This window comes from Mustelus asterias, unplaced genomic scaffold (genome assembly GCF_964213995.1).
Source record: "Mustelus asterias unplaced genomic scaffold, sMusAst1.hap1.1 HAP1_SCAFFOLD_1592, whole genome shotgun sequence".
NCBI lineage: Eukaryota > Metazoa > Chordata > Chondrichthyes > Carcharhiniformes > Triakidae > Mustelus > Mustelus asterias.
In genome coordinates, this window is record NW_027591537.1 from 3,907 (window position 1) to 17,303 (window position 13,397).

The 13,397-nt window shown below is 43.5% G+C and overlaps 1 pseudogene; it reads left to right on the forward strand.

Annotated features, from left to right (window-relative positions):
- The first annotated feature begins 931 nt into the window (after positions 1 to 931).
- LOC144488464 (SWI/SNF-related matrix-associated actin-dependent regulator of chromatin subfamily A member 5-like) overlaps positions 932 to 13,397 on the forward strand; it is a 29,072-nt pseudogene continuing 16,606 nt past the window's right edge.

A 13,397-nucleotide genomic window follows, 5' to 3' on the forward strand; every position in this document is an offset into this window, starting at 1 on the left:
GCAACGTAGTTGGTAGCATTCTCACCTCTGACTCAGGTGGTTATGGGTTCAAATACCACTCCTGTGACTTCAGACTAGAAATCCAGATTGACACTACGACAAAGTACTATATTGTCAAAGGTGCCGCCTTTCGGATGAGACACAACCGATTCTTCCCTCTTGTTCCGGTATAAAGGTACCCAGGGCAGCATTTTGAAGTGTCCTGTGTCCTGCTCGTATTTACCACAGTAAGAAGTCTCACAACAACAGGCTTAAACCCCCTCTCCACTCACACTGTCTCTACCTTTAAGAATTGATTACCTGTAAAGACTCGCATTCCAACCATTATTTTGTAAATTGAGTTTGAGTCTTTATATGCCCTTTTTGTGAAAAGAACTCGCACTCACCTGATGAAGGAGCAACGCTCTAAAAGCCTGTGGCTTGTGCTACCAAATAAACCTGTTGGACTTTAACTCCTGGTGTTGAGACTTCTTACTGTGCTTACCCCAGTCCAACGCCGGCATCTCAACATCGTATTTATCACTCAGTTAATACAGAGTATTGAGGTCATGAAAGGTACTATAGAAATATAATTATTTGCTTTTTTTAATCTCTACCCTTTGAGATTAGAGATTTGGCAAAATAGGGTTTTGAATCAAGATTCATTCTCAAGACAAAAGCTGATTTTATTGTCTTAGTCATTTTCTTAGGCAAACCCGACATCTACTTTACCCAATTTAAAGGGAGAGAGAACATTCCCTCGGTACCAAATAGCATTGGTCCTGTGTGGAACGTGCATTTTTCAGCTTGGAAGTCCACCTGATAAATGAAAATTCAGCGGGTGTAATATTTATAATGCAGTGTCATTTGGATGAATACATTTTCCACTCTGCAAGTTTCTGTTTGTTATAGACCTGTTCATTGACTATTCATCTAATGTTTTCTGTACTAGATGGACAGTGTTGATGCAGCATTTATATTCAAAGTGCCGAAGCCAGAGGTGAAAGAGGAGGATCCGGCCGATGAAGAAAAAATGGTAAATAAGTAAAGGAAGCATTTGTTAAAATTATTTTCATTTGTACATAGTATTGTAATTCATTCATACATGGAAAGTCTCTTTGCTTTACATTCATTTTAATTTGGATCAAATAGTTAACAAATTAGAATTGATTAGGTTATCATCTTGGGGGAACCAGCTGTGCGTCACTGCCACCACCCAGAGAAAGTACAGCTTTGCTCGAGGGTGCTGGTCTTGTTTTAACATTTTCAGCTTTCCCGCTCCATCTTTTAGAGCAGGAGCCCATTTAATCCTCGTCCATCAGTGCTGATTCGCAATACTTTCAGCCTGAATTTCCTTCGGACGAATTTCAGTATCCTGACTTCACAGGGTGGTTAGTCCCATTTTTGAAAGCTGGTACTGGCAATTGCAGTCTTTCATTCGCTGAATGATGCACATAATTCAATATTAGATAACTTAGAATATGGCCAACTTACAGAAGGATCAAACTATTGTTAGATCAGCAATGATAATGTCCTAAGAAGACTATGATAATGTGGCAACCATAACTGATAGGTGAGATATATGCTTCTTCAGTAAGTAGTGGCCTTTTAAAGTTGATTGATATTTCCCCGTTCCTTGTGTTGGGATGCTTTAAACTAAGCAGAGGTTTTGTGTCCTATTTGTGTTGTGGCAGTGAGGTGAATGGCCGTCCATGACATTGAGGGGATATTTGACTAAGTGTGGCATCAAGAAGACCGAGCAAAATTGAACTCAGTGGGAATCAGGAAAGCTGTCCACTGGCTGGAGTCATACCTCACACAAAAGAAGATGGTTGTAAATGTTGGAGGCCAATCATCTCAGCCCCAAGACATGATTGTAGGAGTTCCTCAGGGTCGTGCCCGAGGCCCAAACTTTTTCAGCTGCTTCATCATAAGGTCGGAAGTAAGGGTGTTTACAGATGAGAATTGCACTACGTTTTGTATAGTTTGCAGCTCCTCAGATATCGAAGCAGCCTGTTCTTGCACGCAGCAAGACCTGGATAATGTTCGGGCTTGGACTGACAAGTGGCAAATCACTTGTGTACCACCCGAGTGCCAGGCAATGACCATCTCCAACAAGAGAGACTCGAGCCATTTTCCCGCTTAATAATCAGCCGCTTTACCATTGTTGAATCTTCCGCCATCAACATTCTGGGGGTTACCATTGACCAGAAACTGAACTGAGGAGATAATTGCTGAGAGCTACAAGAGTAGGTCAGAGGCTGGGAATTCTATGGCGAATGACCCACCACTGAAATCCCCAAAACCTACCCATAATCCGTTGGCAGGAGTCAGATGTGTGAAGGAATATCCTTCATTTGTCTGGATGAGTGCAGTCCCAACAACATTCAAGAAACTCAGCACCTTCCAAGGCAAAGCAGCCACTTGATTGTCACTCCATTCACCACCCATAAATTGGCTGCAGTGTGAACCATACGCAAGATGCACGACAGTATCTTTTCAAGGCTCCTTTGGCAGCACCTTCCAAATCCATGACCTCTAACACCTAGAACAACAAGGACAGCAGATGGAAGACAACACTAGGAGGGGCAAGAGTAGACCACATGGCTCTTCGAGCCTGCTCTGCCATTCAGTTTGATCATGGCTGATCTTTGGCTTCAACTCAATTTCCCCGTCCATTGTTGGTGTACGTACCATACAGACTGCAGCTGTTCAAGAAGGCTGCTCACCACCCCCACCTTGAGGGTAATGGATGCCGGTCTAGCGAGTGATGCCCACGTCCCATGACCCTCCTTTTTGTGGGGTGCGATAAGTGGAGTTGTGGCCTTTTCAAATCAGCAATCAGTTGTCATTTTGCATTGTTCAACTGTATAAATATAAACTGTATAAATATTCCCCAGTGCTTCATGGATGGAACGAATCATATTTTTAATCTCTCAAAATTGAACAGGTGTTGACTTTTTAAACTTGGACACTGTTGCTTTGGTTTCGCAATATCCTCTGAGCAAATGGAGCAATTTTAGCTTCAGGGTAGTGGCAGCAAACCATTGGAAATGCTATAGAATAGAGGTTATTCTCTACTAAGCTATTTCAGAAATATTGTGGTCGATAAATGGCTGCTTTTACCATCAGATTTTAACCACCAAGCGTCCTCCTCTTGCCCACACAAACATTCGACTAACTTGTGCTTTTAACACTTTTTTATACAGAGTTAAACATGAACAGTGCTAAATTTGAGGCTGTCACGTATAGTACTATACACATTTGTGTACTATCCTGTATGTAGAAATAGAGGTTGTGTTTGAAGAGCATTTTTGAATTTACTAGCACAAAGTGAAATCTCAATTACAGTGGGAATGATTTAATAGCCCCACAGCAGAGAGGGTTGTCTTTATTCTTCTTTCCCCACCTCACCCAAATGTTACTCAGTTGCCCAATTTACAAAGTAATACCAGGTGAAAGGCTGTTTTCGAAAGACACGTACTATTATGTCTCAATAAAAACAAATCTGCAGCCCCCACAAGGAGAACTGTAGACTGACTGTAGATTAAATGAGATGTGTTTGCACACTCTTGTCACGTTAATTCTCAATGCTTTATTTTCTTATTAACATTTTTTTTTCTTGTTCGACAGATTTGATTATCTGCTGCAACAGACCGAGCTTTTTGCCCACTTTATCCAACCTGCTGCACAGAAAACTCCAAAGTCTCCTTTAAAGATGAAACCCGGGCGTCCTCGATTAAAGAAAGATGAGAAACAGACGCTTCTGTCGGTTGGAGAGTAAGATATATTCCAGGCAATGTGTTTTTGGATTCATGATGCAAATTCTGAGAGATTTCAACTTGGAAACTGTTCCTGGCGTTTGAAGGCCAAAGAGGCGTTAATGTTGGGGTCAAAGTAGAATGGTGGAAGTAAAGCTTTCATTCCTCCTTGAGGTTTTGCGGCCTCGGCTTTCAGTGATTTGGATATAACTCTTTACTGCTTCATCCAAATTTGCAGACTGGGTTAGGAGCAACCACAAATTGGGATCATATGATGGAGTTGCAAAGAGGGCATAGCCCAGTGAGTGGGCAAAGCTGTGGCAAATGTAGTTCAGTGTGGAGAAGTGTGAGGCCACCCACTTTGGAACTGAGAAAGGCAAATCTAAGTGTTTTCGACAAGAGAGATTAGTTGTGGAGGAGCAAAAGAGATTTGAGTTTCCATATATACAAATAACATGATATTACTGCGCTGTTACAAAAGATAATTCAATATGCTAAGAGGAAGATTGCATTTATCTCAAAATAGATTGGGATGAAAAAATGAGGAAGTTGTACAGAGCCTTGGTCAAACCTCAGCTGGAGTACTGCCTTTGGTTCTGGGCAACGAACCTCAGGAAAGTAATATTGGTCTGGCACCGGAATGCTATCTGGTCTTAGTGTCAGGTTATGAGAACATAACATGTTCCGTAAATCTGGATTTCATTCCGTTGAGTTTAGAGTATTATAGAGTGACCAAATTGAGGTGTTTAAAATGATTAGGGGATTGAGAGGGGAGATACAGAGACTAATTTCTTTTGAGGGAAATCTGGTTCAAGGGGCACATCTTAATATTAGAACGAGGTTAGTTAGGATTGAAAGTGAGGGCTATTTAGTTCCACTTGGTGGAAAGGTCTGCCCCAAATGGCTGTGGGTGTTAAATTTTCTGAATGGATTTTTTTCTTTGTTGGCTGCACTATCAAGTGATATGAAGCAACAGCAGGCATGATTTAATTGAATAAACAGATGTCTGAGGTTGCATGGCCGACACCTTTTCTCTGCCTTTTTAAAGTTGAAACAACATCTTCGTCACCAAGTGTTCAAATATCCTGCATCCGTATAACAGGCGTGGAATTCCTGTCAACCTTGCATTAAAACACGGATGTTATTACATGTGTCACATATATGATTGAAGAGTCTGTTGACAACTATTGGCACAAAAGACTATACATGTGTAACTTCCGAATTAAATTAAAAAGTACTAATATGCTGTGTAATCTACCAGGGTCTTCGGAGAGTATTTACATAACAGTAGATTTCAAAGTTTATGTTTGGAATCAACTTTAAATTAAAACAATGGCCACCTGCATTAATTGCAATTTTGAATCTTAGTTCAATAACATGCTGTACGTAGGGCACGGTGGCACAGTAGTTAGGGTGGTAGTGTGGCAGTGGTTAGCACTGCTGCCCCACAGCGCCCGGGACCCTGGATCGATTCCCGGCTTGGGTCACTGTCTGTATAGAGTTTGCTCATTCTCCCCATGTCTGCGTGGGTTTCCTCCGGGTGCTCCGGTTTCATCCCGCAGTCCAAAGATTAGGGTTAGGTGAATTGGGCATGCTAAATTGCCCCTTAGTGTCAGGGGAACTAGCGAGGGTACATGAATGGCATTATGGGGATAGGGTCTGGGTGGGATTGAGGCCGGTGCAGACTCCATGGGCCAAATGGCCTCTTTCTGCACTTTAGGATTCTATGTACTAATCTTCATCACAAAAGTGATGCACAATCTCCAAAATAATTTGTACGGTGCTGTTTATTCTGAAGTGATTGTGGATTTGAAATTGACTGCAGTAACAGCTCTTTTAAAATGGTTTGGAAAGTAATAGTAACCCCCCGCACAAAACAATTCACTTTTAATTCTTAGCTATCGGCATCGTCGTACGGAACAGGAAGAGGATGAAGATCTACTGTCAGAAAACAGCAAGACAACCAATGTCTGCACAAGGTTTGAAGAATCCCCATCATGTGCGTAAAGCCATTTTATTCATTATTTCATACATGAGTTAATGTAGCTCAGTTTTCACTACCTTTTCCCAATTGCTTTCACATTTTCAGTCACCATTCATCGATGTGCAGTATTCAATTTTGTCACAATTAGACTTGTGGGACATTTGAGACTGTTGTAATTAAATCTCCAAAAAACAGCACCTCCCGTTCTCCTGGTTTAATTGGCTGTGTTTATTGGCATAAGTGGTCTTTTGAATGGAACAACCTACTAATGCTGACAGACACCACGGACTCACTCCAGCCTAACTTGTAATCTGACATCATATTTTCTGACTGGATATTGTCGATATTGAGTATTTTGAGGTCAGATTCAGCATGAATAAAATTCAGGGGAAAGCTGAAAGATCTCCCTCATGCCAGTATGACATGTGTTTCATATCTCAGCATTTCACCTTGCTCTTTGTTTTGATCAGCTTTGCCCTCTCAACCAGTGCGCTCCCAAGGAACTGAGTAGAAACTGTTGCAACATATTTTTCATGGGGTCCCAGCAGCCATTTTAACATGTTAGTGTGCGCCACATGTAAAGGAACCATCTGTTTTCATGAGGAATAATTGGATTATCATACAGATTGCGTACATGTAACATGCTGTCCTTTTGGTGTTGAGAGTCATGTATAATCAGTTCCTTCCCCTATGAAATGGTGAGCTGAATGATCTGTTCTCCCAAATGGCATTTCCCCAATCAAAGAACAAAGAAAAGTACAGCACAAGACAGGCCCTCCAGCCCTCCCAGCCTGTGCCAATCATGATGCCCTTACTCAAATAAAGAAAAACCCTCCTGTCCTTATTTGGGTCTGTATCGCTCTATTCCCTCCCTATTCATTTACCCGTTGAGATGCCTCTTAAATGTTGCTAATGTGCCTGCTTCCCTCACCTCCCCTGGTAGTGCATTCCAGGCACCCACCACTCTGTGAGAAACTTGCCCCACACATCTCCCTTAAATTTTATCCCTCTCACCTTGAACGTGCGCCCCCTTGTAATTAACACTTCCACCCTTGGAAAAAAGCTTCTGACTATCCACCCTGCCTATGCCTCTCATCATTTTGTCCACCTCTATCAGGTCTATCCTCAGCCTCTGTCTTTCCAATGAAAACAGTCCTAGTTTATTCAACCTCTCCTCATAGCCAACACCCTTGAGACCAGGCAACATCCTGGTGAACCTGCTTTGCAATCTCTCCAAAGCTTCCACGTCCTTCTGGTAGTGTGATGACCAGAACTGCACGCAATGCTCCAAATACTCATAACATATTAAAAATCCCAGTAATGTCCATGCAATGATTTCTTACAAAGCAGTCAAAGCCCAGTAAACTGGTTGCTCACCATCAATACTTCTCTCTGCCCTCCCAATCTTGCTCATACTTGCCTTAGTGAAGCTTAGGTGCTCTGTTTAACAGTTTATTTTTCTGTATATACTTTGGCCTTGTTTTATTGGTCAATTTAGCTGCTATAGATTGGTAGTAGTCGTGGTGAAAATGACCACCTTTGTTTTGGAGCCTGCGTCTGAACGCTGACATTCTTCATGCAAACATTGAGACCCTAATACCAAATGGATTGTGGTGCTTGCTTTTTGTTGTCTCAAGCTATCTTGGTGCTTTCAGTTCAATGGTTCCTGAGACAGTAATACTTTTCCTTTTGGCCATGGCACTGATTTCATTTCCCCTTGAGCTGTATTCTGTGCAGACTCTTGCAACGGTTGAAGGCTCTAAATGTTTGGGGTCTCTTCCACAGATGTAAAAGGAGGGAAACTCCGCGACTCTCAGATCGGTGGACTGAATTGGCTAATTTCTTTATCTGAGAATGGCATTAATGGTATCCTGGCAGATGAAACGGTATGAATACACATTGATTGTAGACATAACAATTGTATGGTGTAGGCATGTGAGATGTTTAGTTTAAAGGATTTCATAAGATAATTGTCTCTGTAGTGTACTGGTTATCACGTTCGCCTCACGTGAAAGGTTCCCGGTTCAAAACGGGGTGAAGCATTCATTATATGTATTCACGAGGCGGCACGGTAAAGCACTTGGGGTGAATGGGATCAAAAGTTATTGGGGGGGGGAGCAGGATGAGGCTATTGAGTTGGATTATCCGACATGATCGTAATGAATGGCGGAGCAGGCTCGAAGGGCTAAATGGCCTCCTCCTGCTCCTATCTTCGATGTTTCTAAATAGGGAACAAGTATCTTCTCCCGGATGTTCGAGGGTGTACCATTCAAAGATTAGCGGAAACCTGGAACGTTTGTTTTCTCCTCCTTCCTGCCAAAACCTAGCTTTTTATTTTATAAATGGTTATGGTTAGTCTGGAAATGTCAAAACTGAGACGAAGGTTTTTGTTAGATTAGTGTGAAGGGAAATGGAACCAAGGCAGATAAATGGAGTTACGATGTAGATAAGCTATGATCGAATTAAATTGCAGAACAAACTTGATGGGGCGAATGGTTTCTTCCAGTACATTTCAGAAATGCTTCAACTGATGAAAAAACAGTCTTTGATTCTAAGAGAATTAATTGTTTTACTATGTTTAACAGGGTCTCGGGAAGACTTTGCAAACTATTGCTCTTCTTGGGTACATGAAACATTATATAAACATTCCTGGACCTCACTTGGTTCTAGTCCCCAAGTCTACACTGCACAACTGGATGCTTGAGTTCAAAAGATGGATACCGACTCTTCGAGCTATTTGTTTAATAGGTGACAAGGATCAAAGGGTAAGAACTGCGTTTTATGTTCCCAAAAATACTGTTGGAAAATACAGCTGATGCATGGAGTTTAATTTGAAAATGCATTGCACGTTGTGGAAGTAATCCTTGCAGTGCTTGTTGGATCTCCTGCCACATGTTGGCCGACCCCAGTGGGAAAGTACAACTACCCTTGCTGCCCCAGCATTGGAACAATAAGAAACAGGCAGGATTCTTAAAGCTGGTTGCTCTCTCGACATCTGTCATTTACCAAATAGGAATTAAGTAATCCGCAGGCACTTGCTGTCAAAACTTGTGTGTGAAAAAGCTGCAAGGGTGAGGTACCAAAGGACAGACAGCATCTGTTGGGCAAGTCGCGAGAGAGTCAGTTCATTCACGGGGGAGCAAGATTCTTTTTACAACTAAACACTGACCCATAAACCATAACGGCAAATCTTGGAATATCTCCCAAAGGTAGGGGAGTCAAACTAGAGGTCGTAGGTTGAAGCTGAGAGGGAAGAGATAGGAAAGGGTCCAGAGGGGCAACTTTTTCACTGAGGGTGGTGAAAGTCTGGAACAAGCTGCCAGAGGTAGTAATAGAGGCGGGTACAATTTTGTTTTTTTTAAAAAGCATTTAGACAGTAAGATGGGTATGGAGGGATATGGGCCAAACGCGGGCAATTGGGACTAGTTAAGTGGTTTTAAAAAAAGAGCAGCATTGACAGGTTGGGCTGAAGGGGCTTTTTCCATGCTGTAAACCTCTATGACCTTGTTTAAATTGCTGAATAAATAACCACGAGCATTGCAGTTGTGTGAACAAGCACTTTGTGTCATAAAAGTACAATAAATGAAGGACTCATGAAACCTGGGATACAATTTTAATAAATTTGGACTTAACAAATTGAAATGTTGTATTTGGCCATTGTTCAATCTTTAATATTAATCCTGCCTTTCACTGGATTGAATTTACTTTCGTCGACTCTCTCAAAAACATGTTTTCAACATGCATGCGGAGAATGGATCTGTCGCCAGTGTTAACGTCAGCCCTCAAGGTTCCTTCAGACTGGCTTTGGAGATCAGCTTTTCTTTGCTCTGCGGAACTAAAATCCGAGATTTGCCATGCATACAACGTTTGAGTGTAGATTTGCAAACATGTTCAATTATATAGTAATTTATTGCTCTCTCCTTGCTTTGCAACACTCTGGGCGGGATTTTCCAGCCCCATCAGTGGCAGGGAAAATCGTGTGCTGCGCTGGAACATCTTGAAGTGGCGGCACAGTGGTTAGCACTGCTGCCTCACAGCAAGAGTTTTAACAACACCAGGTTAAAGTCCAACAGGTTTATTTGGTAGCAAATGCCTTTCGCTTTCGGAGCGCTGCTCCTTCGTCAGAAGTCTCACAGTCCAAAGAAGTGCAGGTGAGGTTGATTGGCCATGCTAAATTAACCCTAGGGTCGGGGGGGGGGTGGTTAACAGGATAAATATGTGGAGTTACGGCAATAAGGCCTGGGTGGGATTGCGGTCAGTGCAGTCTCGATGGGCCGAATGGCCTCCTTCTGCACTATAGGGATTCTATTCTATTCTATTCTAACTAATACAGTCCCATAGATCCTGCAGTTAAAATTCTGCATCTATAAGCCACTAGATTCCGATGGACTGAGTCCGCTCCAGTAATAGGAGATTTCATCTTCTGGACGACAGAGAGGGAGAGCTGGAAAAAGATCGAGGAGGCCATGAAATAGAAAGAAAGGGAGAGAGGGGGTGAGAGACAGACAGAGCGAGCTCCAGACAGAGAGTGATTCTATGGTTTGGAGAATAGGGCCTGGGTGGGATTGTGGTCGGTGCAGACTCAAGGGGCCGTATGGCCTCTTCCTGCACTGTAGGGATTCTATGGTTTGGAGAATAGGACCTGGGTGGGATTGTGGTCGGTGCAGACTCAATGGGCCGAATGGCCTCTTCCTGCACTGTAGGGATTCTATGGTTTGGAGAATAGGGCCTGGGTGGGATTGTGGTCGGTGCAGACTCAATGGGCCGAATGGCCTCTTCCTGCACTGTAGGGATTCTATGGTTTGGAGAATAGGGCCTGGGTGGGATTGTGGTCCGTGCAGACTCAATGGGCCGAATGGCCTCTTCCTGCACTGTAGGGATTCTAGGGTTTGGAGAGTTGCCAAGAGCCAATTGCCCTTTGGCCGCTCTCCACCTTTCCCCGTCCTGCCCTTGACACTGCTCACTGCTGGCGGGGCTGGAAAACCCCAACGTCAGTGTTTTATTCAGCTAAATTTGTCTGATTAATGCCTGTAATCAGATCTGTTTCTGATGCATCCAAATTGTATTCCAGAAAAATAAATTTCTGGTGTTTGGAAAACTGAAATGTAACCCACTTCTTACTTCATCAGGCAGCTTTCATCAGAGATGTCCTCCTTCCTGGAGAGTGGGATGTCTGTGTGACGTCGTATGAAGTGCTCATCAGGGAGAAATCTGTTTTCAAAATATTTAATTGGCGATATCTGGTTATAGATGAAGCCGAATGGATCAAAAATGAGAAATCCAAGGTTTGTTTCCCCTTCATTTACTCTGCTCTCTTCCCCATCCCGTCCATTACCACCAGAGTTAATGGCTACCATTGTCGTGAATGCTACATTTTTTGCCTCATCTTCAGGTGAATTGGGGAGAAACGCAGGCTTGATTTGTAGCATGGGGGCATGAACAGGGGGCGACATGGTAGCTCGATGGTTCGCACTGCTGCCTCACAGCGCCAGCGACCTAAGTTCGATTCCCAGCTTGGGTCATCGTGTTTTTGGAGTTTACACTTTCTCCCCGTGTTTGCGTGGGTTTCCTCCGGGTGCCCCGGTTTCCTACCACAGTCCAAAAAAATTGCTGGTTTGGTGCTTTGGCCGTGCTAAATTCTCAGTGTACCGAAGTGTGGCGACGAGTGGATTTTCAGAGTAACTTCATTGCAGTGTTAACGTAAGCCTACTTGTGCCACTAATAAATAAACTTTAAAACTTTGTAAACCATGTGTCACATTCTCGGTTATATATCATGGAGTGAGGTTATTTTTGAGCAAGGTGCAGTTATGTGTGGGACCAGACAGAAAATGAGGCACAGAAGTTTGCTGCACTCTGTTCCCCTGGAGAGGGGAATGCAAAGACGGGGTAAGACGGAGTGGCAAAGAACAGTAAAAAATAATTCAGTGTGGATGGAAGTGACTGTTCTCTGGTGAATGAGATAACGAAGGACAGGAAGCTTGGAAAAAAAAGGTAGGAGGGAAATCCAGGAATAGAGATTTTGAAATGAAGGAAAATGATACATTTTGAGTACTAATGGTGAATATAATTGTTATTTGCTGCTTTCACTGTTCCTTCGCACTTCCATCAAAGCTTTAAGAGCTAAATTAAAAGGGTTATTTATTGTCACAGATGGAATGCGAATCTTGAGGAAAGGAGCGCTTTAATCTCACAATCCAATGCAGACAAATATTTTTTTAAGTTAAAGTTTATCAGTGTCAGAAGTCGGCTTACATTAACACTGTAATGAAGCTACTGTGAAAATCCCCTGGTCGCCACACTCTGGCGCCTGTTCGGGTACAATGAGGGAGAATTTAGCACAGCCAATGCACCCTAACCAGCATGTCTTTCGGACTGTGGGAGGAAACCGGAGCACCTGGAGTAAACCCACACAGACATGGGAAGAACATGTAGACTCCACACAGTTACCGAAGCCGGAAATCAAACACTGAGAACTGGCTTGGTCATAGAAGACAGAGGGTGGTAGTGCAAGGGTCTTTTTCCGGCTGGAGGCCTGTGACTAGTGGTGTTCCGCAGGGCTCTGTATTGGGACCTCTGCTGTTTGTGATTTATATAAATGATCTGGAAGAAGGAGTAACTGGGGTGATCAGTAAGTTTGCGGACGACACAAAACTGGCAGGACTTGCAGATAGTGAGGAACATTGTCAGAGGCTACAGAAGGATATCGATAGGCTGGAAATTTGGGCAAAGAAAAGGCAGATGGAGTTCAATCCTGATGAATGCGAAGTGATGCATTTTGGTGGGAATAATGTAGGGAGGAGCTACACGATAAATGGAAGAACCATAAAGGGTGTAGAGACGCAGAGGGACCTGGGTGTGCAAGTCCACAGATCTTTGAAGGTGACGTCACAGGTGGAGAAGCTGGTGAAGAAGGCATATGGCATGCTTGCCTTTATAGGACGGGGCATAGAGTATAAAAGTTGGGGTCTGATGTTGCAGATGTATAGAACGTTGGTTCGGCCGCATTTGGAATACTGCGTCCAGTTCTGGTCGCCACACTACCAGAAGGACATGGAGGCTTTGGAGAGAGGACAGAGGAGGTTTACCAGGATGTTGCCTGGTATGGAGGGGCTTGGTTATGAGGAGAGATTGGGGAAACTGGGGTTGTTCTCCTTGGAAAGACGGAGGATGAGGGGAGACTTAATAGAGGTGTATAAAATTATGAAAGGCATAGATAGGGTGAACGGTAGGAAGCTTTTCCCCGGGTCGGTGGTGACGTTCACGAGGGGTCATAGGTTCAAGGTGAGGGGGGGAGGTTTAACACAGATATCAGAAGGACATATTTTACACAGAGGTTCGTGGGGGCCTGGAATGTGTTGCCGGGCAAGGTGGTGGAGGCGGACACACTGGGAACGTTTGAGACTTATCTAGACAGCTATATGAACGGAGTGGGTATGGAGGGATACAAAAGAGTGGTCTAGTTTGGATCAGGGAGCGGCGCGTGCTAATTGTTCTTTGTTTCTCGTTTCAAGGCTTCATTCTATGATCATCTTGCTGGTGCCAGTACAGAGCGAGACTGCGGATAGTTGGGAACCTGTCTCGGGGGCAGGGAATTCAGATGGTGTTCGTAAAGCAGAAGTGGAAATGAATAGGGTTGGGAAGCATTTTCTGATCAGGGCCAGTGTGATCTCC